Source organism: Lepisosteus platostomus, chromosome 5 (assembly GCF_059453375.1).
Source record: "Lepisosteus platostomus isolate fLepPlt1 chromosome 5, fLepPlt1.hap1, whole genome shotgun sequence".
NCBI lineage: Eukaryota > Metazoa > Chordata > Actinopteri > Semionotiformes > Lepisosteidae > Lepisosteus > Lepisosteus platostomus.
Genome location: NC_142615.1, coordinates 35798586 through 35822819, shown reverse-complemented (window position 1 = coordinate 35822819; position 24234 = coordinate 35798586). Strand labels below are relative to the sequence as shown.

Sequence of the window (24234 nt, the reverse complement as noted above, 5' to 3'; positions counted from 1 at the left end):
TGCGTTATGCAGGGAACGATGTCTGCCCAGATCACTTTTGTGTCAATGCAAATCGTAGTGTGCCCTCCGTTTTAATGTTGGCTGTGCTGGCGTGCTGCTTCTGTCTGTGAAACTTGAATGTTCTGCTTCTTCACACCAAATCGTCGGCGGGGGTTGAGCTTGTTAAATCTTTGCGCATAGCGCTCCTTTGGAAGTACTTTGTCCAAGTTCAAAAGCAATCGTGGGATTTACTTCATGCGTGCAAAAAGCATGCCTCGCACGACAGATTTAAATGGGGAATGGAGCCTGCTTCTTGCTGTTTTTCCTGTGGTTGCAGTTACAAAGTTGATCGTGCTTTCACATTCTGTTAACAGTATTCACTGGCTGAGCTTTATCAGTTGGTTCGTAAAGGAATCTCTGCTTCGGTTCCAGAAATGTCATCTGTAGTGTGTTTTTTTCCGTGCCCATGGCAGTCTTTTAAAGCTGGTAGTAATGGCGGCGAAGTTAATTTTTTATCCTCTTTAAAAGAATAAGGACGGGCTGGGGCGAGCTCCATTTACCACTCTTTCAGCTAACCGCCGAACTCGCGAACTGATTACACTGCAGAGCCACAGGCGCCTCGCTTTTCTCCATTCTCTGGGTTAGGGTGAAAAAAATTTTTTGCTGGTATTAGCTGGCCTGCTGGGAGTACCTCTTCTTCACTGATAAGCAAGATTTGTGTTTCATCTTTCGCAAGCTGTATAGATTTCTTTCAAAACAAGTTGTTCCAGAAAGGAAACGAACACTTGCATTCACCTGAATTAAAAGGCATGGGATTTGCCCATAAGGATAAATTCTGTACAGTAAGACAGGAAGAAAGGCACCGCTGGGAATCGGACCCAGGATCTCCTGTTTACTAAACAGGCGCTTTAGCCAACTAAGCCACGGCGCCGGCAAAGTGCTGTCCTTTGACAGCCACTTGGACACGTCTCAACTGCTCTGAGACATCTGCGTTCGGTGTGCACCGAGCCTGCTCGCCTTGCAAGTTGCCTCATTTACATGCGATAGTTCCACCACTAAGAGAAAGGATGAGAAATGGCTTTTATCTGTCACTTTTCATGTCAGAGGATCTCAATCTGCTTTCCCTGTACAAGAGGATGTCCAACTCATGTAGCTAAAGACGTAGACGACAGTGCTCCACTGAAATCTTGATCTCACAACCCTCGGCATGACTCCGCTGTGTTCTGCTTTAGACAAAGGGGGGAAAAGACTTCTTTCATCACACGTTTTGCACTGTTTACGGTGTTTGCAGTGCTCTTTCTTAAATGAAAACCAGGAATCGGCACCATATGAGGTGAGACTAGATAATATTGGAACAAGTAGCCTCGCCATTCCATGCGTGACGTGAGCAAAGTGTAATTCCTGTCTTTATAGTGTGCTTGTTAGAGACATAGCTGGCACCCAGAGCGCTTTAAATCCGGGAGTCAGCAGCCCAAGACAAGAGAGCTTCCTTCGTCTATGTTTTTTGCGTGAAGGGGGAAACCATGCGTGTGCTGCAAACGATCTTAGTATCGAAGTGCCGTCCCACATAACCGATCCGAACAATCTGCTTTACAGAGGAGCACTGCCGGAGCTTATCGTTGGCAAACTGAAGACCAGGCTGACCTCTTCTGTGACTCTTGAACACTGAGTCTCAAGGTTGTGAATTCAAACTCCACGCTGGCGGGAAATTCCATAGGTAATGATCACATTTTCTTGCATGCTAATCAAAAGAAATATTAAGAAACTTTTCCCGATACCAGTTTTTTACAAAAGTAAAGGCACACGGCACATGTGTGCCACATCACATCTGAGTTTAGTGACAACTACCTCAGAGATTGTAGTCTGGGTAGTTTCAGATCAGATCACTTTTTTTATCAAAGGTTCAAGCAAACCCGAATACTTTTGCAAGAGACATTTCAGAATCCCAGTCAAATCCAGTACGATTGCTGGATCCTTCTAATTCGACTGAACTATAGCACAGATCTGCAGTCCACCATTAGAATACTGTGGGTGTGTTGTATAAGCCATACCGCCCAAAATAGTTCTAAAACAGGAGATGCATCCTCGTTTAGGAATGTGGTATAAAGTGAAATGGTCTGGGAAGAGTCCTACGTTTGAACAGTTCAAAATAGATGTAAAGGGGTATTTACGGACTCTTTCGAAATGTAAGAACAAGCTGTGCGGACCTTATCTTTATTTACCTTGTGTAATCGTTTTTCATAAAGTGTAATTGTATTATAGCATGTGCCCCTGACGATTTTCTTGATACGTTATATGTGCTCTTGTTTGTATTTTATGTTGTTTTGTTGTTCAAATAAAACGTTAAAGACACAACTTTCCGGATGCGGCTGCTGTAAAAATAAAATGACATCAAGGGTGCTGTACACAGAGGTCTGAAACCTGCTCCACAGAAGATCTTTATCCAGAGGTGTTAAGGAAGTCGAGATCTCGCCATGAGAGGGGAAGCATCTCAGAAAAAGCAGGTGCAGTCGGTTCCACGGTCATAACGCCACTAATTCGGGCGACAAGAGCAAAACCCACCCGGCTTCCTCCGGGCAAGTAATGAGACAAAGAGACAGCGCACAGCGGGTAGCGTGGCTGAGCGGTCTAAGGTGCTGGATTAAGGCTGCAGTCTCTTCGGGGGTGTGGGTTCAAATCCCACCACTGCCAGGTGCTTCTGTCGAGACCCCCTTTCAGCTGGCTTCAGACAAAAGGGAGGGAACTGCTTTCTGGCAGTCTCTTGAGAAACTAAGCAGAGTGTTTAAAGATACTTTCTCAGCTTGACATCAAGGCACAAAACAAAAACCTTCTTGCGTCCTCTCAACCCAAAAGCGCTTTGCCACTTCTTGCGTTATGCAGGGAACGACGTCTGCCCAGATAACTTTTATGTCAATGCAAATCATAGTGTGCCCTCCATTTTAATGTTGGCTGTGCTGGCGTGCTGCTTCTGTCTGTGAAACTTGAATGTTCTGCTTTTTCACACCAAATTGTCGGCGGGGGTTGAGCTTGTTAAATCTTTGCGCATAGCGCTCTTTTGGAAGTACTTTGTCCAAGTTCAAAAGCGATCGTGGGATTTACTTCATGCGTGCAAAAAGCATGCCTCGCACGACAGATTTAAATGGGGAATGGAGCCTGCTTCTTGCTGTTTTTCCTGTGGTTGCAGTTACAAAGTTGATCGTGCTTTCACATTCTGTTAACAGTATTCACTGGCTGAGCTTTATCAGTTGGTTCGTAAAGGAATCTCTGCTTCGGTTCCAGAAAAGTCATCTGTAGTGTGTTTTTTTCCGTGCCCATGGCAGTCTTTTAAAGCTGGTAGTAATGGCGGCGAAGTTAATTTTTTATCCTCTTTAAAAGAATAAGGACGGGCTGGGGCGAGCTCCATTTACCACTCTTTCAGCTAACCGCCAAACTCGCGAACTGATTACACTGCAGAGCCACAGGCGCCTCGCTTTTCTCCATTCTCTGGGTTAGGGTGAAAAAAAAACTTTGCTGGTATTAGCTGGCCTGCTGGGAGTACCTCTTCTTCACTGATAAGCAAGATTTGTGTTTCATCTTTCGCAAGCTGTATAGATTTCTTTCAAAACAAGTTGTTCCAGAAAGGAAACGAACACTTGCATTCACCTGAATTAAAAGGCATGGGATTTGCCAATAAGGATAAATTCTGTACAGTAAGACAGGAAGAAAGGCACCGCTGGGAATCAGACCCAGGATCTCCTGTTTACTAGACAGGCACTTTAGCCAACTAAGCCACGGCGCCGGCAAAGTGCTGTCATTTGACATCCACTTGGACATGTCTCAACTGCTCTGAGACATCTGCGTTTGGTGTGCACCGAGCCTGCTCGCATTGCAACTTGCCTCATTTACATGCGATAGCTCCACCACTAAGAGAAAGGATGAGAAATGGCTTTTATCTGGCACTTTTCATGTCAGAGGATCTCAATCTGCTTTCCGTGTACAAGAGGATGTCCAACTCATGTAGCTAAATCCCATATGAGGTGAGACTAGATAATATTGGATCAAGTAGCCTCGCCATTCCATGCGTGATGTGAGCAAAGTGTAATTCCTGTCTTTATAGTGTGCTTGTTAGAGACATAGCTGGCACCCAGAGCGCTTTAAATCCGGGAGTCAGCAGCCCAAGACAAGAGAGTTTCCTTCGAATATGTTTTTTGCGTGAAGGGGGAAACCATGCGTGTGCTGCAAACGATCTTAGTATCGAAGTGCCGTCCCACATAACCGATCCGAACAATCTGCTTTACAGAGGAGCACTTCCGGAGCTTATCGTTGGCAAACTGAAGACCAGGCTGACCTCTTCTGTGACTCTTGAACACTGAGTCTCATGGTTGTGAATTCAAACTCCACGCTGGTGGGAAATTCCATAGGTAATGATCACATTTTCTTGCATGCTTCTGTAGGGTTTGGGCATTTACTTGGACAATTATTAATTGTAGCAGTAAATCACAAAATTGATTCTTTTGATGGCTTTAGAATCCAACCATGCAATATAACTCAAACAACGCACACACACAGGTACTAATACACGAGGATACATTTATTAATACATAGAATATGCATATAAACAGATCTTATCGAGAGGGTTATCAGAATACAAAAGGTATATATTCAGTCAGTTACAAAGAGTTACATATATCAAGAGGACATACATTCAGTATATCATTCATTTAGACCGTTTCGTAATTGAACTTGGTTATAACTTCTACATTAGATACTCAAAACAAGTACATAACTCTTGTTGGGATAACAATTGAATTCTCGAGCAGTAATGCAGTGAAGTTGAATACTCATCCAATCTCTGGGGATTCAGATCTCCTGCGGGCACAAAGAAACAGTTGCAGGCTGTTGCTGTCCAATCCGCGCTCTCTGGCTCGGTGCCAGGCTGTGCTGTGCGGCTTGCGACGGTGCGCTGCTGATGCTCACTGACCGGCTAGTTAGTGTTGGCTTTAACTAGCAAAGTTTGCACACAGGAGAAAAGATGACTGTGAGTCCCAGCAAGTCAGGAAGAGGACCGGTTCGTTCCTGATGAAGAGCTAGTTCTGAATAGTGATCCAGCTGTCCACAGTTCCGACCTGTTCACGAGGCCTGCTGCTGGTGCTAACCTCAAGTGGATCCTCTGGTTACTCTCTGGCAACCTCCGCTCTCGACTCTTAGAACAAAGGAAAGTTCTGGCACTCGGACACACTGGCCGTTCCGTGGTTGTCCGGGCTGAGTCTCAGGATGGTCAGGAGGCGCGCTGCGAGAATGTCCTGCCCTTAGGAGCCTTCTGCTCCTGGGCCGTCCTGCCCTGGAATTCTCCTTTGAATTCCCTTTAGAAAAGTCCACAGAATTCTACACTTAAGGCTCTCTGTGTTGCCTGTTTTTACCTGGAAGAACTTCAGCTCGTTGATTGGCTGAAAGTTCCATGGGCATCAGAGTCCCACGTGGGTTACTCGGCCCTACCAGTCCCTGATTGGTTGATCAAGGTGAGATATGAGTCACTTACTCCTGACACTTAGGAATGCAATCCAGATGTCCATCTGGCACTCCCTAGACAGATAGGCGCCAATGGATGCCTATTGATCATGATAGCCAGGCTTAGCTAAGTGCACCCCCCTTTGGGAGCTGTCCCTTATCAAAAGAAAACATCTTTAAATCAGCCTGCATGAATAGTTTCTCTGTGGCTGCACCACAGAGATGAACAGAGAGATGAGGCCTCATTTGGGAAAGCACTGAAACACTTAATTCTGTCTTATTAACAAGCATTGCCGCTACACTGGGATAGGACATTCCACACTGGAGTATTATTATTGAGAGACAGGATCACTGTCTGTTCCCCAGGCTGGGGCAGGAGATCCCACACTGTATCATTATTATTGAGAGACAGGCTCACTGTCTCTTCCTAAGGCTGGGAAAGGAGGTCTCACGCTGTATTATTATTATTATTGAGAGACAGGTTCACCGTCTGTTCCTCAGGCTGGGACAGGAGATCACACACTGTATTATTATTTCTGAGAGACAGGCTCACTGTCTGTTCTTCAGGCTGGGGCAGGAGATCACATTGTATTATTATTTTTGAGAGACAAGCTCACTGTTCCTCAGGCTGGAACAGGAGATGACACACTGTATTATTATTATTGAGAGACAGCCTCAGTGCCCCCCAGGCTGGGTCAGGAGATCACACACTGATCTATTATTATTGAGAGACAAGCACACTTTTTGTTCCTCAGGCTAAGAAAGGAGCTCACACACTGGATTATTATTATTGAGAGATAGGTTTACTCTCTGTTCCCCAGGCTGGGACAGGAGATCACACACTGTATTATTAATATTGAGAGGCAGGCTCACTGTCTCTTCCTCAGGCTGGGACAGGAGGTAACACACTGTATTATTATTATTACTGAGATACAGGCTCACTGTCTGTTCCTCAGACTGGGACACGAGATCACACACTGTATTTTTATTACTGAGAGACAAGCTCACTTTTCCTCAGGCTGGGACTGGAGATCACACACTGTTCTATTATTAGTGAGAGACATGCTCACTGTTTGTTCCCCAGACTGGGACAGGACATTCCACACTGGATTATTATTATTGAGAGATAGGTTTACTGTCTGTTCCCCAGGCTGGGACAGGAGATCACACACTGTATTATTATTATTGAGAGACAGGTTCACTGTCTGTTCCTCAGGCTGGGACAGGAGATCACACACTGTATTATTATTATTGAGAGACAAGCTCACTGTTCCTCAGGCTGGGACAGGAGATCACATTGTATTATTATTATTGACAGATAAACTCACTGTTCCTCACTGTTATTATTATTGAGACTCTGGCTCCCTGTTCCCCAAGCTGGGACAGGAGGTCACACACTGTATTATTATTATTATTGAGAGACAGGCTCGCTGTCTGTTCCTCAGGCTGGGACAGGAGATCACACACTGTACTATTATTATTGAGAGACAGGCTCAGTGTTCCCCAGGCTGGGACAGGAGATCACACACTTTATTATTATTATTGAGAGACAGGCTCACTGTTTGTTCCTCAGGCTGGGACTGGAGATCACACACTGTTCTATTATTATTGAGAAACAGGCTCGCTGTCTGCTCCTCAGGCTGGGACAGGAGATCACACACTGTATTATTATTATTGAGAGACAGGGTCACTGTCTGTTCTTCAGGCTGGGATAGGAGATCACGCACTGTATTATTATAATTGAGAGACAGGCTCGGTGTCTGTCCCTCATGCTGGGAGAGGAGATCACACACTGTATTATTATTATTGAGAGACAGGTTCGGTGTCTGCTCCTCAGGCTGGGACAGGAGATCACACACTGTTGTAGTGTGCTCTCACGAGGCACCAGTTCTGTAGGGGTTTGGGCATTTACTGGGACAATTATTAATTGTGGCAGTTAATCACAAAATTGATTCTTTTAATGGTCTCAGAATCCAACCATGCGAGATAACTCAAACAACGCACACACAGGTACTAATACACGAGGATACATTCATTAATATATATAATATGCATGTAAACCAAACAGATCTTATCGTAAGGGTTATCAGAATACAAAAGATATATATTCATTCAGTTACAAAGAGTTACACATATCAAGAGGACATACGTTCGGTATATCATTCATTTAGACCGTTTCGTAATTTAACTTGGTTACAACTTCTGCATTAGATGCTCAGAACAAGTACATAACTCTTAGGAATTACATTGATATCAACTGGTTGGGATAACAATAGAATTCTGGAGCAGTAATGCAGTGAAATTGAATACTCATCCGATCTCTGGGGATTCAGATCTCCTGCGGGCACAAAGAAACAGTTGCAGGCTTGTTGCTGTCCAATCCGCACTCTCTGGCTCCGTGCCAGGCTGTGCTGTGCGGCTTGTGACGGTGCGCTGCTGATGCTCTCTGAATACTGGCTAGTTAGTTTTGGCTGAAACTAGCGAAGTTTGTGCACAGGAGAAAAGATGACTGTGAGTCCCAGCAGGTCAGGAAGAAGACCAGTTCGTTCCTGATGAAGCGCTAGTTCTGAATAGTGATTCAGCTGTCCACAGTTCTGACCTTTTCACCAGGCCTGCTGCTGGTGCTAACCTCGGGTGGATCCTCTGGTTACTCTCTGGCAACCTCCGCTCTCGACTCTTAGAACAAAGGAAAGTTCTGGTACTTGGACACACTGGCCGTTCCGTGGTGGTCCAGGCTGAGTCTCAGGATGGTCAGGAGGCGCGCTGCGAGAATGTTCTGCCCTTGGGAGCCTTTCTGCTCCTGAGCCGTCCCGCCCTGGAATTATCTCACAGCCCTGGAATTCTCCTTTGAATTCCCTTTAGAATAGTCTTGGAGCTCTGTGTTGCCTGTTTTTACCTGGAGGAACTTCAGCTCGTTCATTGGATGAAAGTTTCATGGGCATCAGAGGCCCACGTGGGTTACTCTGCCCTACCAGTCCCTGATTGGTTGATCAAGGTGAGATATGAGTCACTTACTCCTGACACTTAGGAATGCAGTCCAGATGTCCATCTGGCACTCCCTAGACAGATAGGCGCCAATGGATGCCCATTGATCATGATAGCCAGGCTTAGCTAAATGCATCCCCATTTGGGAGCTGTCCCTTATCAAAAGAAAACATCTTTAAATCAGCCTGCCTGAATAGCTTCTCTGTGGCTGCACCACAGAGATGAAGAGAGAGATGGGGCCTCATTTGGGAAAGCACAGCAACACTTAATTCTGTCTTATTAACAAGCATTGCCGCTACAATTAGTAGAAAGAAAGATACAATGTTTTGAAAATGTAATATGTTTTAAAGGATTAAAGGGAAAATAAATACTTTATATACGCAAACTAATTCAACTGAGCTCCTCTAAACAATATCGCCTGAAGAATTGCCAAAGCACAGTGTATCAATTTGGGTGACACTGGGGGAAAAGGATCACAACATTCTACACATTCTCACAATATTACACGCACGGAAACCAATATTTACCACTAGGATAGAATGCAGCATAGAACAGTTGGATAGAAGGTTAGTGTAACTCTATAGTGCATCACAGAGGTCAGTCTCTTCCCCCTCATTATGCAGGCTGACTTCACTGTCCTCCAGCGATAGTCAGCTGTAATCACTGATGCAGACATGATGTTAATACTCTGACAGCATCTTGGCTGATTTGGTTAAAGTGTTTTCCTATTAAACAGGAGATTCTGCGCTCAAATCCCAGCAGTGTCTTTCTTCCTGTCTTGTCTTACAAAATGTATCACTATGGATGATTACATGCAGCTTGATTTTGTTTAATGCAAGTTTTCATTCCCTTTCTGATGGCACTCTACAGTAATTTTTAAAAGTACTAATCGGGATGGATTACTGTACATATCCTCAGTAAAGGGGAATATATAAGTAGTGACTATCCAAATTGCATTTTTGTGTGAAACACATTTCAGAAAATCGAAAACCAATTTTCAAAACTCACAATAACAAGACAAAGGCAAAACATAAGTTCACTTTCACTTTATGCATATTTACCACAACCTTGCCTTCTGATCATAAAAAGTCTTAATTTTAATATAGCAGTTTTAAATGGGACATTCAGAACATGGCATATGAGAATATATGGTTAACCGAGGATGAGCAAAGGATGATCGCACTTTCTGCTTATTGCTATGAACCTACCCCTGGTTATAAAAATGTCTCAAAATTCTGACACTGAGGTGTGAGACACAATGTAACAGGCTCTCATAATCCCGAAATACAATAAATTTTACTGTAGCGTTTTATAAATTTGACCCTGTGAACATTGCATGTCCCTCCTTCCTCATTACCAAAACATCTCAATGTCCCGGCACTATGTACATTTGTAATTACAACACTTCACTGTTTCATTTATGAGTTGTGACATTGTGAACATGGCATGTTAAAGTATATAGAAAATCTAGATCAGAACAGGCTAAATGCAATTCCTAGTGATTTATCATTTTCTTACTTTCTAAATGAAAAAAATATTTTTTCAGTGATTATGACACTTCAGTATGACATAAAATATGCTTCAATGACAGAATAAATAATAATAATAAATAATCATGGAAAAAATACCCAAAGTGGACATTCATAGTTGTGATTATAGAATGTTAGATATCGGGTGGGTAGCTGCGTCAGCATGCGTAGGCTGCAAAGGAACAAGTAAAGGACTATTCCAGCTGAAAAGAGAAGAAAAGAATCACAATGTTTCGGCTGTGGAGCCTTCTTCAGGTGTGAGAAAGACAGGGCAGTAAGCAAAGATAATTTTCTTTTTATCTTTGCTGAATGCAGTTTATCGCTGATGACAACATCAAAGACATTAAGGACATTAAGGAGTTTTTACGGCTAACAGCTCCACATCAACTTCCTTTCATAACTTTCATAACTAACCTCATCAGATCCTTCAACTCTTTTCTTGGGTGAATATGGTTTTCTGGGGAGTTGCGATGTTGGGCATACAGTAACTGGACATTTCCCGGTGATTCTGACACGTGTTAAGCACTCGCATTTCCTGCAAATATTAAAATGGTAAAGGTTTCGCTGAGAAATCCAATCGACCTTTGCGAAGACAATGTTTACATCGCAACAGAAACCCGTCCTTTGGTGGACTCAAACCACCGACTTTTCAGTTAACAACCGAATGCGCCACACAGACGGAATGGTGGGTTCGTGTCTCACATCACAACTTTCCGGTTAAAAAAAAAGATTTTTTTCCCAGCTGGCAATATTTCTTCTGCACTGATAATCAAGAATTGAATTTAATTTCTCGCAAGCTGTGTGAATTTCTTGAAATACAAGTTTTCCAGAAAGGAAATGAATACATGCATTTAACGAAATCAAGCCCTTTGTGATAGTCCGAAATGGTACGTTATGTACCACAAGATAGGAAAAAAAAACATGACTGGGATTTTAAGCTACTGTACGTGACCTATGGTACCAGACCGGGGTAAAGTTAGCTTGAAGTTCGAAAACGATTTTGGCACGCCTGTAGCGTTTACACGAAACCTCTTAGAATCGCGAGAATACTTGCTTTGTGCATAAAATACATTGTGAATGCTTTCTCAGCCTTTACTTTTTCGTTTATATTACATTTTTTGGACCAAGCACGAATATTCTTTTGTCCATATCTTCGCAACGGAAGCACAGAACGCCTTCAAACCAAATGCATTTTAAAGACCACGACGTGGATATTTCCACAGCCTCTACATCAAAGTATCAGTGAGCTAATTATCTTTTTTTAAACCTCCGGTTTTTCATCGATGAGTAATTACGCACTAACTGGAACCCGGGAGACCGCTGTATACACAAGTTCACAACGCGAGAAATACTGTTCAATACGGCTTCATGCGAAAAACCCGTATATGACCATAGGAAGCATAACTGTGCAGTCTCCAATTACCCAGACTGTAAGCACGGGAATAAAGCTTTGTCTGAATTCTGAAACCCTTCCTTTACGTCCTGTTTTCATTCAGGTAAGAGTCAACTATATGCAAAATACTACTGACAGCAAGAAGATTAAAATATTCTTACTCAGCAGCTTATTAAACACAGCTCCCATGATGTTCAAACCGATTTTTTACACAGAACACTGACACAGCTTTGCGTTCTGAATCTCTTTTTCTCGTGTGTTTATTTAATGTGGCACAATGTACTGGGATAGGGGTATTCTGTTCACAAACCAATAGCATTTAAACCACAGCACCCACAATGCTGCAAGTAAGTGTTTTGCACACTAAGCAGAGAGCGATGTCTTCCTCGTTAGTATAGTGGCAAGTATCCCCACCTGTCACGCGGGAGACCAGGGTTCATCAGGACATGCATTGAAGTGAAAGCAGGATGCGCTGCGACATCCACTGTGCAGACCCGCCACACTAAGAGGTGAGTGGGTCTGTTCGATCACAGCGCTAGGCGAATCCCTAAACAGTGTGCGTGGCAACAAACGAAACGGGCCTGTTTCCGCCCGGTTTCGATCCGGGGAAATCGGGCCCAGTAGTGGCGGGATCTGTACAGTGCATGTCGCAGCGCTTCAATGTGCTTCCTGATGTCCTACCCCGAGTGCAGAAAAGACAGCATCCACAGCAACAACAGCTCAGGTCTCTGCACAGGAGCTAAGCTGCCCTCATCTCCTCTGCTCTGCGGCTCCTGCGGAGTGGAGTCCTGCCTGGAGCCGTGTTTGCAGGCTGCGGCTCCCCGCGCCCTGTCTGTGCGTCGTGTCCAAGAGCTCCTGGGAGGAAGAGAGAGCCCTCCCACTCGGGGGCTTTTCCACGGTCTGTGTGAGGAGGGGCGGGTGTGTCCAGTAGCTTATCGAGCGGAAGCCTGGGGCGGCGGAGAGCTGTGATCGTGCAGACCTTGAGGTGTCACCTCTTTGTCTGCTTTCCCGCCACCCCTCCGCCCAAGCTCTGCTCCAAAGTAGCCCGGCAACCCCTCACACCTGCACTTGTCACAACCTAAGGTGCGGTCATGAGACACCCGTGGGGTGTCGTTCTGTTCTTGCTAATTGTTTCCTGCCCGTCGCACGCAGGAGTCCATGCGAGGAAGATGCGCTGGACAGAGCTCAGAGGGCGCAGCTGGGTGGCTTTCCTTCTGAGTGACGTTCCTGCAACACTCTCCCGCTACTCTTGGTGCGCTCATGCCACAACACAGGAAGGCTGGAGCAGGTGGCTGTGGGCTTTGCGCACCGCCGAAATAGCTCAGTTGGGAGAGCGTTAGACTGAAGATCTAAAGATCCCGGGTTTCGGTATTTTGTTTCATCGCGCCCTTTGTTCCTCTCTCCAGCGCCCCCTGCCTAAAGTGACGCGTCCCTTTCTCAGCCCGAAACGCAAGCGAGACACCAGCAGCGGTCCCTTCAGGTTTCCGTAGTGTAGCGGCTATCACGTTCGCCTAACACGCGAAAAATCCCCGGTTCAAGACCGGGCGGAAACAGCCTCGTTTTGCACGCTCCTGTACTTCACAGAGGTCTTGAGCGACCGCTCATTTGTTCCCAATGTATTTCCGGTGCCTTCGTGCACTCTTGTACCAAACGCACGTTCCTTTTGTACGCGGAGCCAATCATTTGCAATTGGGCTGTGTCGACAGACCAGGACGAGCTCTGTCGGCTCAAAAGCAGCGCAGGACCTGCAAGAACAACAGAAAGATTAGGATCCAGCGGGGGCCTCTTAATGAGCCCAAGAGCTCATCAAGAATCGGCTCCAGCAACAGGGCTGGGCGCATTGTTCCATTCTCCGCCCACTCTCGGTGTAAACAAGTCCCTCCTGGTCTCTGCTTGAAATGCACTTTCCTGCGTTTGCTTTGGTGTAACTGGCTTCCCCTGCATGGGAGAATGTGAAGAAGATCCTTAGTAAGTCATTAAAGAAAACCGAGAAGAGGTCGGAGTGGCCTCTGTCGTTCATGAACGATCCAGTCAGGCAGTACTCCTCTGTAAAGCGCCGTTCGTTCACATCGATTGGCTTTTTTTTTGCCTTCATTCGTGCGAGTAGTAAAAGCAAACGCCCCTATTCTGCCGTGACCCGGATTCGAACCGGGGTTGTTGCGGCCACAACGCAAAGTACTGACCACTATACGATCACAGCGAGTTACCGAGACACACGCGGCAGGGCGGAAAGGACTGTGCTCTCTTCGTGTGTCATAATTCGGAAAAGTCCTGACGTTGCATTTCAACTGAGCCCCAGTATACATCGACCCTTCGACACTCTGAGTGACAACTCTCTTGCGTGTTTTCTCATATTTATGTAGTTTGCTTGCATGATGCCGGGAACAGCATGGTTGTTCGCTGCCATATAGTCTAGCGGTTAGGGTTCCTGGTTTTCACCCAGGCGGTTCGACTCGGTTTTGCCTCCTGCTTTCCAAAAGATCAGCACCGTGTACGAAAGAGCCGCATTAAAACTACTCGAACGTGCAAAACGTGCGAGAAGAGGGGGCGCTTGTTTCCAACCAAAACTTCTCGCGTGTGAGACGAGCTGATCATCGCTGTGGGAGGGTTACTCTGGTAGACAGGGCTGACCTTCGGCAATAGGATTTATAGTCTCCAAGGTGATATTTGCACTTTCTGGAGAGGCGATTTTCTCCACTTCAGTAGCCCGATTTCGTCGATTGCGTGGAGAGGGCTGTAGAATGTGGCGCCGCCTTTCCTGCTCCGTCCATGACAGGCGTGCTGGTCTCTGGAGAGAGAGCACGGTCCATCAGCGCACTCCAATAAAGGCACTGGAAGCAGCTGAATCGCATTGGCGAAGCTCAGCACTGGGCCGCTGGGCACGTCTTACCACCGTTTCCGTAGTGTAGTGGTTATCACGTTCGCCTCACACGCGAAAGGTCCCCGGTTCGAAACCGGGCGGAAACAGACATCTTTTGTCGCCAGGCACAAAAGGGGATTGGGGATTCGCCTAGCGCTGTGATCGAACAGACCCACTGGATCCACCTCTTAGTGTGGCGGGATCTGCACAGTGCATGTCACAGCGCATCCTGCTTTCACTTCAAGGCGCGTCCTGATGTACCCCAGTCTCCCGCGTGACAGGTGGGGACAGGTGACAGGTCCTATACTAACGAGGAAGACATCGCTCTCTCCAACCCCCGGCATCGTGTCCCGACCCACCGTGCTGGAAGCCGACGCGTGCTGTGATTCCTTTACGGAGCAGAAATGACAACCGAGGAGCCGAGAGATCATTTCAGCATTTCGCGTCTGAACGGAAAACACAAACGACCAACTCGGAATGACTTGCCTTTGATGCTTCTCAAAGCGTTCTTTGTGCACGACGACTGCGCCGCCTAGCAGATACAAATGGGTTGTACAACTTTGAACTAGCAAATGGAAGAGGGCTGACGTAAATGACAAGATGTAAAAAGGGTTAACTTAAGTCAGTTCTGCCTGAAAATTAGACTTCTAAGCAACAGGGGTTTATGGCAGGAAAGGGGGTTAACTGATAAGGATTCCAGATGTGAGGGGGCATAATCTTAAACTGACCATTTGGCCAGGGTCTCTTAACTTGCCAAATACCATGACCCCCCCCCCCTTACCATAACACCGAATGACGTCTGAAGCAGGAAGGACTATATAACCTAAATGTTTGTACCGGCACATCGAACAATACTTCGGTTTTGTTGTTTCTTGCGGGAAACAAGACTTCGGCTTTATTGTTCCTTGCATGCAATACACTCATCTGTTTTACTTCATCTCGGGATCCAGAACCTTATTCTTTCTGTTACAACAAATTTGGCTTAGTCGGCGGATGCTCCAGAAGGTGCAGAACTTCCCATCGGTAGGAGAGACGGTCAGCGCTCACATTACTAAGAGGTAAGGACTCCTCTTTTTTTAAAAAAAAAGTCCTGACTCTCTCTGATCGATTGGGAAATCTCTGCTCCCTGCGAGAATCGCCCGAGATGACGGAGTAAATGTGAGTTCCTGAATTCCTCTGGCCCGGGGAAGACACCGGTGTATGTAATGGGTGGTTTGCTGTAAGCCCAGAATTTGGTCTGGCAGGCGGTCCGCGGTATTGTGTACAGGCGTTCGAAGCTGGTGTAGGCGTCCCACACTGACAGATTGAAGAAACTGAGTCTCTTTAGTCTGAAGGGAGTGTCTCACACTGACAGGCCGGAAGAACTGAGTCTCTTTAGTCTGAAGGGGGCGTCCCACACTGACAGATTGAAGAAACTGAGTCTCTTTAGTCTGAAGGGAGTGAACCCAGGTGCCCTGTGCTGAGCCAGGATCAGGGTGGAGTGGCGATTGCCGTGATCCGGCGAGCACAAACCTTCATCAGCTGCCCTTTGCCACAGGAGGTAAGAGGATGTCCAGTGATGACGTGCTTCCCTGTCCGTCGTGGCAGTGAACAGGTCCTGGTTACAGGATCACTAAAAAAGGAAATAAAGACTGAAATCAGATCCGACCCACCATGCTGCCATGGCGACGGTGCACTGCCCAGTGAAAGTGGCAGCCTGTCCCTGGACTGTGGGTGGAAACTGGAGCACCTGGAGGAAACCCCCAAAGACCAGGGAGAGAACATGCAAACTCCACACAGACAGCACCCACACCCCAGGTCCAGCACTGTGAAGCATGCCCGACGATGCGGAAGGGCTTTTACAAATGAGTGTGTAACTCACACTGGTGCCCAGGATGGCCTGCTACCGGAACGCAACCTAATTTTCTTAATGCAGTTTGTTCGAAGCGGTTCGCAGGAGCTGGAGGTGAGGACTGAGCTGGGGTCCAGTGTGCGAGAGTGACTGCTGATGTCGCGTGTGTGTGTGTGTGTGTGTGTGTGTGTGTGTGTGTGTGTCTGGATCGCTGTGAGCGCCGTCAGGTTTGTGTATTTGTTTAAACAAGAGGACGTGTCTCTGCGGGTCTGACTCTGTGTGAGGGTGCAGCTCTAACTGTGCGCGCTGGCCTGTCTATCTCTCTACAATGCATGAGGGGCTAAATCTGCCTCCGAGAACCCGACTTTTCAGAAGAAAAATCTATGAAAAGGCACGGCCTGGCCCTCTTCTCTTGCTCCCGACGTATAACACACTGGGGGATGAAGCTGGTGTCTTCAGCTGTAACCCTAGCTATTTATGCAAACAGCTCTTTTATGAAAAGCAGCTCTAGGCCTAGACAAGAGGAACAGATTAAACAAATCTTGGATTTATGGCTTATTCAAAGCAGACTGAGTGCTGCTATACTGTATGTAGGAGCCAGAGATGAAGAATGAGCTATTTAAGGAAATCAGGAGTGTGAGAGAGGGACTGGGTGCTTTTCCTCCCAAAAGAGAAGGCTTGTGGTTCTTTATGCTTTTCTGCACAGGCTGCCAACGTTTGGGTTCTTGGTTTGAATGCTCGAGTTGTCAGGCTGGCGTTTTTTGTTCCTGTTGGAGCCCATAATTGTGAACAAGGCGCTTGAGGACGTCTCTGTGCGGGTGTGCGTTTGTAATGACGTGTGTGTGCCTCTCTGTTTCAGTATAAAAAATGCATTTAAGACATTCAGCCTTTTCATGTTCCTAATATTCTTTCTTTCTCGACAATAATAACTAAGGTTGCTGCTGGAAGAGGTGTTAATGGGGCCAGCAGGGGGTGCTCACCCTGCGGTCTGTGTGGGTCCTAATGCCCCAGTCTAGTGATGGGGACACTGGACTGTAAACTGGCGCCGTCCTTCGGATGAGACGTAAAACCGAGGTCCTGACTCTCTGTGGTCATTAAAAATCCCAGGGTGTTTCTCGAAAAGAGTAGGGGTTTTACCCCAGTGTCCTGGCCAAATTTCCCATTGACCCTTACCAATCATGGCCTCCTAATAACCCCCATTTATGAATTGGCTTCATTACTCTGCTCTCCTCCCCACTGATAGCTGGTGTGTGGGGAGCGTTTTGGTGCACTATGGCTGCCGTCGCATCATCCAGGTGGATGCTGCACATTGGTGGTGGTGGAGGGGAGTCCCCATGTTCTGCAAAGCGCTTTGAGTGGAGTGTCCAGAAAAGCACTATATAAGTGTAAGCAATTATTATTCATTATAAAGTAATAAGTCAATTTTTTCTCACCCCTCCATTGCAAGGCATACACAACACAAACACCAGGAAAAATTATCTCAGAAGCCAGTTAACCTCCCAGAAGAAATAAAAGGTGTTAAAAGTAAGTATCTCCTTTAGGTGAGGACAGACTGGATCAAACAAAAACAACATTTGAAGTGAATTGCAAATGTATTGAGTTGTGATGCAACTGTAACTTGAACCTAACATGACTGGGGCGTGCATTTTTGAAATTGCATTTTCACAGCTGAAATACAAAATGAAGCTGATCGCAGTCCAAACTCAAGGTATTGTTGTAAAACTAAATATTCAACATGTTTCTACCTGTCCCTTTTCAGCTCACTCAGAAGTCCATAGCCTGCAGCCTGGTGCCTCTCTGTCTCTCTCCCTCCACACTGCTGGTCCAGTGGAGGTGCTGTTTGATCCTGCAGGATCTGTCCAGTCTCGTATAGTCTTACTGAGCAGCGCAGGGCTCCCTGGCCCCAGGTACGAACAGTGAGTGTCAGTGCAGAACAGCTCTCTGACACTCCACTCCCTCACTCCAGCTGATCAGGGCAACTACACAGTGAGGGACCTTAAGGGAAGCAGTATCAGCACTGTGATCGTCACTGTGGGTGGTAAGCAGGTCTACAGTAGGGTCACTAGAGGGCTCTATATTCTTGACAGAGTGTGTTCTTATATCATCCTCTGTCCTGATTGTCTTTCAGCTCACAGAAACACTGTCACCCTGCAGCCTGAAGCCTCTCTGTCTGTCCCTCCGTTCACTGGAGAGCCAGTGGAGGTGCTGTTTGATCCTGCAGGAGGTGGAAACTGGACCTCAGTGTGTTCTGTCCAGAACAGCACAGCCAGCTGTGTCCCCCAGTACAGTTTTTTTCTATTTTTGATGATTAGCCATATGTTGATTACAATATTGTACATAATGTATAATTTGAACTCGATATTTTTCAGGAGTGAATGATTGTAAATTTTCAGAATAAATTTCGAAACCAAATTATTGTCCCTCAATCTCTGTCTCTCTCACCCTGCTGTCTGTCTGTCCCTGCCTCTCTGTCTCTCTCTTTCAGCCCCGTCTGTCAGTCTGTCTGTCCCTCGATCTCTGTCTCTCTCTCTCTCCTTCCTCTCTCTCTCGGTTTGTTTGTCCCTCAATCTCAATCTTTCTCTTTGCCCGCTGTCTTTCTGTGCTTCATCTTTGTCTCTCTCTCTCCTTCCTTTCTGTCTGTCACTCTGTCTGTCCTGCGTTGTCCCAGCTGGGCCTGTCTCCCCGGCTCTCTGCCTTCAGCTCTGTTCGCCGATGTCCCACCAGCCCGTCTCTCTCTCAGCCTGTCTCTTGACTTGCAGGAGGAAGAGGAGGTGGAGACAGCTCCTCCGGCAGGAGAGAGGAAGGAGGTCAGTGCTTGTCCCACCCTGCCTCCTGTCCTGTCTGTGGTGGAGTTTCGCCATCTTGTCTGTCCCTGGGTCTCAGTGTCTCTCTCTCTTTCAGCCCTGTCTGTCAGTGTCTCTCTCCTCCTCTCTGTCCTCAGTGTGTCTCTCTCCTCCTCCTCTCTGTCCTGTGGTGTCCAGTCAGTGTGTCTCTCTCCTCCTCCTCTCTGTCCTGTGGTGTCCAGTCAGTATGTCTCTCTCGTCCTCCTCTCTGTCCTGTGGTGTCCAGGCAGTGTGTCTCTCTCCTCCTCCTCTCTGTCCTGTGGTGTCCAGGCAGTGTGTCTCTCTACTCCTCCTCCTCTCTGTCCTGTGGTGTCCAGTGGGTCAGTATTAGTGGGCTACACCCAGGCTCACTCACTGCGAGTGTGATCTCAGCAGAGTCTCTGTGCTCTTGGGACACTTGACTCACCTGTCTCTCTCTTCCTCTCCCTGTGCTGTCCCTCTCCTGCCCCCTCTCTCCCTCCTCGGACTCCAGCTGGAGGAGGTCCAATCACCACCTCCTGTGAGACAGAAGAAAAAGAAGGTGGGTAATGCTCTGATCCTCTCTTTACTCTTGTCCAGTGTCCAGTCAGTGTCCAGTCAGTGTGTCTGTATGAACCCCTCTCTCTCTCAGTGCAGTGTTCATGTACTGGAGTGTCCAGTCAGTGTATCTGTATGAACCCCTCTCTCTCAGTGCAGTGTTCATGTACTGGAGTGTCCAGTCAGTGTGTCTGTGTGAACCCCTCTCTCTCTCTCAGTGCAGTGTTCATGTACTGGAGTGTCCAGTCAGTGTGTCTGTATGAACCCCTCTCTCTCTCAGTGCAGTGTTCATGTACTGGAGTGTCCAGTTGTGTGTCTGTATGAACCCCTTTCTCTCTCTCAGTGCAGTGTTCATGTCCTGGAGTGTCCAGTCCGACTCTTAACGTGACTCTCCTGTCTCTGCTTCAGAAGCGCTGGTGCGTCTTTTTAAACTCCCTGAGCTGCGTGTCGGTGGAGACAGATGATCAGGACGAGCCGATGGAGGCGGTGGAGACTGTAGGTCAGGAGAGGAAGAGCGAGGGAGAGGAGGAGCAGGCTGCCGGGAAGGACAAGAAGAAGAAGAGGAGGTGCAGGTGAGCAGACAGGGGGGCGCCGCTCGGTCGTGTCTGTGATTCAAGGAGGAGTCTCCTCTTGCTGTTTGATGTCATGGTGACGTCTGTGTCTGTGTCCCTCACACCTGCAATAACAATATTCTTTCCAGGTTCCTTTCCTGGTTCTGTGCCTGCTAAGATCTGGACTGGACTGGACTGGACTGGACTGGACTGGACTGCACCGGAGATGAGGGACACCAGACGACTAGACCGAAGCTGAGGGACCCCAGACTGTGCTGGACCGAAGCTGAGAGACACCAGACTGTGCTGGACCGAAGCTGAGGGACCCCAGACTGTGCTGGACCGAAGCTGAGGGACCCCAGACTGTGCTGGACTGAAGCTGAGGGACCCCATTCTGTGCTGGACCGAAGCTGAGGGACTCCAGTCTGTGCTGGACCGAAGCTGAGGGACCCCAGACTGTGCTGGACTGAAGCTGAGGGACCCCAGACTGGACTGGACCGGAGCTGAGGGGCCCCAGACTGGACTGGATAGAAGCTGAGGGACCCCAGTCTGTGCTGGACCGAAGCTGAGGGACCCCAGTCTGGACTGCACTGGAGCTGAGGAACACCAGACTGGACTGGAGCTGAGGGGCCCCAGACTGTGCTGGACTGAAGCTGAGGGACCCCATTCTGTGCTGGACCGAAGCTGAGGGACTCCAGTCTGTGCTGGACCGAAGCTGAGGGACCCCAGACTGTGCTGGACTGAAGCTGAGGGACCCCAGACTGGACTGGACCGGAGCTGAGGGGCCCCAGACTGGACTGGATAGAAGCTGAGGGACCCCAGTCTGTGCTGGACCGAAGCTGAGGGACCCCAAACTGGACTGCACTGGAGCTGAGGAACACCAGACTGGACTGGAGCTGAGGGGCCCCAGACTGGACTGGACTGGAGCTGAGGGTCCCCAGACTGGACTGGACTGGAGCTGAGGGACACCAGACTGGACTGGACTGAAGCTGAAGGGCCCCATACTGGACTGAAGCTGAGGGGCCCCAGACTGGACTGGACTGAAGCTGAGGGACCCCAGACCCCAGTCTGGACTGAAGCTGAGGGACCCCAGTCTGGACTGAAACTGAGGGACCCCAGACCCCAGTCTGGACTGAAGCTAAGGGACCCCAGACTGGACTGTGGAAAACTTTCACATTATCTCCACCTGAGTCCTCAGATCGTCTGCATGACCTTGTATTATTAAGTATTATTTTAAGGTCCTGTGATGATCGTAAGATGGGGGGGGGGGGTCACTAAATAAACCCTTGACATTAATCTGTATTGTAATTTTTGTTCTTTTGTTAAGCATGAATAAAAAAATTAAAAAAAATCTGTTTAGCTTTTGTTTCCCCCCCGAAACGAACGAACAGAGTCTGTCCTTCTCTTTCATCCCGGAGAGTTTGTGGTTGACGGATTGAGGTCGAGAGCCCTCGTCGTCGGCGTGCCACCAGTTGGCGGGGATATAGCAGGGGGGGCATCGTGTCCAATACTCCTTGTAACGAGACAGATTTCAAGCCACCTCCGTCTGAAGAGCAGGAAGTCGACCACGAAGTCCAGGGTGTCCTAGGAAGCTCTTTAGCCCTCGTTTGCCCAGCAGCCATCTCACCCTGCAGCTCCCAGCTGGCAGCCCCCCCCCCCACTGGAGCCCAGCAGGTGGGAGCCTGGTCAGTACCTGGAGGGGAGACTCCTGGGAAAAACTGAGGTTGCTGCTGGGAGAGGTGTTAGTAGGGCCAGCAGGGGGCGCTCACCCTGCGGTCTGTGTGGGTCCTGATGCCCCAGTATAGTGACGGGGGACACTGGACTGTAAACAGGCGCTGTCCTTCGGATGAGACGTCAAACCGAGGTCCTGACTCTCTGTGCTCATTAACAATCCCGGGGTGTCTCTGGAGAAGAGTAGGGGTGTTACCCCAGTGTCCTGGCCTGATTCCCCCCCTGGTCTTTACCCATCATGGCCTCCTACTCACCCCCCTCTCTCTGAACTGGCTCCATCACTCTGTGATCAGTACAGATACTTATGACTGTATAATAATACACGATAGAAATGGAAAACAGGGTAGCACTGTAGTCTCTTCGAAACGTTTTGAACTGCCAGAAGAAGTTTTCACAACCCGGACTCGTGAAGGTACAGGTCTTCTCCCATCGTCCGGAGCAAGGTGTATCGTGTCCTGGTGATTTCTCCCGTTTCGAATGGAGTTTAATGTCGCGTTTCTACTTTATTAGAGAGAGGCACTGAACTTTGGGGAACGTGACATCCACCCAGTATTACTAGTAGGTTGATAAATATAAATGTTCTTTTTCCCCCCGTATTATACCTCGCGAAATATAATATGTGTGTGTGTCCTGTGATGGACTGGTGTCCTGTCCAGGGTGTGTGAGTGTGTGTGTCTGTGTGTCCTGTGATGGACAGATGGTACCCAGCCTGGACACCCATGAGACACTGGCTGTGATGGACTGGTATCCTGTGAAGGACTGGTGTCCTGTCCAGGGTGTGTGTGTGTCCTGTGATGGACTGGTGGATCACAATATTAATTCTCCTCCTTGATTCCCTCCTTCATCGCCAGAGTGAAAGCGGGACACGGCAGTAAAAGCTCAGCCCTGCGGGTGGTGGTCCTCTCGGCTACACGGGGGCGCTCTGGCTCCACGGGGGGGGGGTTATGTTCAAGTCTCGCTGGGAATCGCAGCGACGCGGTGGAGTTCGTGAACGTCCCAGACACCAAGAAAACGAGAGAGAGAAAAAAGGTCGTTTTCGGAGTTCAAGAAGCAACCCCGAGATTCAGGGAGTTTCCCCGCTGAGCTTACTCTGCCGAAAACACGCAGGTTTTATTTTTTTCCCGTGTCCCCCCTCACACAGGCCGTTTCTGTAGCGTGAAGTTGTGTTTTTTTGCGCTGCGGTCGGTGAGGGGCGAAATTTTATTTATTTTTTTCCCACGGTCTGAAACAGAAACAGCCGGGTGGTGTTGTAGAGAGGTCGACGTGCCTGGTCTTCCTCGTCTGCGAAACCCGTTTTTTTTTTTTTTGGGGGGGGGGGGGGGGGGGGGTCGTGAGGTCCCACGCAGCGCTCGGAAAAGAAAATGGCGTTTCTTTTCCCCGCAGGACGGGGGGGTACCCGTGTTTTTTGTACGTGGCGTGGCCCGAAATTTCCGCCCTTGGGCGCTAGAGGGGGGTGGAGGTTGGTCTTTCGTTGATTTGGGGGTCGGGGGGGGGGGGGGGGCTAATTTCACTGAACCAAACCCTTGGGCCGGAAACAGCTGGACCCGTATCCCCTGCCTGTCCGAGGTGGCGACTACCGGGGTCGTACAGGGACACCCGGGTGGCCGCCGAGAGTTGGAAAAATAATATGTCCACCCAAAAAAAAAACAACAACCGGGAAAAATGTCGGCCATTTTTGTTTCGCGGCCGAGCCGTGAGCGCGTTTGGGGCGACGTCACGGAGGCGTCACAATGAGCCGCCTGACGTCACAGAGCGGCGGATTCTAGCGGGGGGCGGCGCCGGAGCCCCGTGAGCTCAGAGGAGTGAAGAGAGAAGAGGAGGAAAGCGCTATATAGTCCTTTCTAAATACGTGTTTCTTCCAAAAGTTACTTCGACTTAGATCGTTAGTTTCAGCTTCAGAATCTCTCTTCAGAATCCCCGTGAAATCGGTAAGTCAGTCAAAAGCGCCGCTGGCGAGAAATAACAAAATAAGTGGAGAAATATTGTTTTTTTTACCGTTACTCCACTCTTATGGGTGTGATCGTGCTGTAAAAAGATATTGAGAGGAGGTGCACCTCTACACAGAGAGTGGTGGGGGTGGGGAACAAGCTGCCCAGCCCTGTGGTTGAAGCCGATACCCTGGCTTCTCTCCAGACACAGCTGAGTGAGCTCCTCCAGTCAGGACAGGAGGCTCTTCTGTACACAGAGGGTGGCGGGGGTGTGGAACAAAGCTGATACCCTGGCTCCTCTCCAGACACAGCTGGATTAGCTCCTCCAGTCAGGACAGGAGGCTCTTCTGTACACAGAGGGTGGTGGGGGTGGGGAACAAGCCGCCCAGCCCTGTGGTTGAAGCCGATACCCTGGCTCCTCTCCAGACACAGCTGGATGAGCTCCTCCAGTCAGGACAGGAGGCTCTTCTGTACACAGAGGGTGGTGGGGGTGGGGAACAAGCCGCCCAGCCCTGTGGTTGAAGCCGATACCCTGGCTTCTCTCCAGACACAGCTGGGTGAGCTCCTCCAGTCAGGACAGGAGGCTCTACTGTACACAGAG

General features: G+C 48.3%; 1 long non-coding RNA gene and 2 other non-coding genes across 3 annotated transcripts in view; 1 reads left to right on the top strand and 2 right to left on the bottom strand.

The window, feature by feature from the left end:
• The window catches only part of LOC148665917 (uncharacterized), a 164173-nt gene that overhangs the window by 119146 nt on the left and 20793 nt on the right, over positions 1-24234 (bottom strand). The gene's annotated exons all lie outside the window — the stretch shown is intronic.
• Positions 13502-13573, bottom strand: trnah-gug (transfer RNA histidin (anticodon GUG)). The gene has a single exon. It is a non-coding gene; the product is annotated as a tRNA-His (tRNA).
• Positions 14268-14340, top strand: trnav-cac (transfer RNA valine (anticodon CAC)). The gene has a single exon. It is a non-coding gene; the product is annotated as a tRNA-Val (tRNA).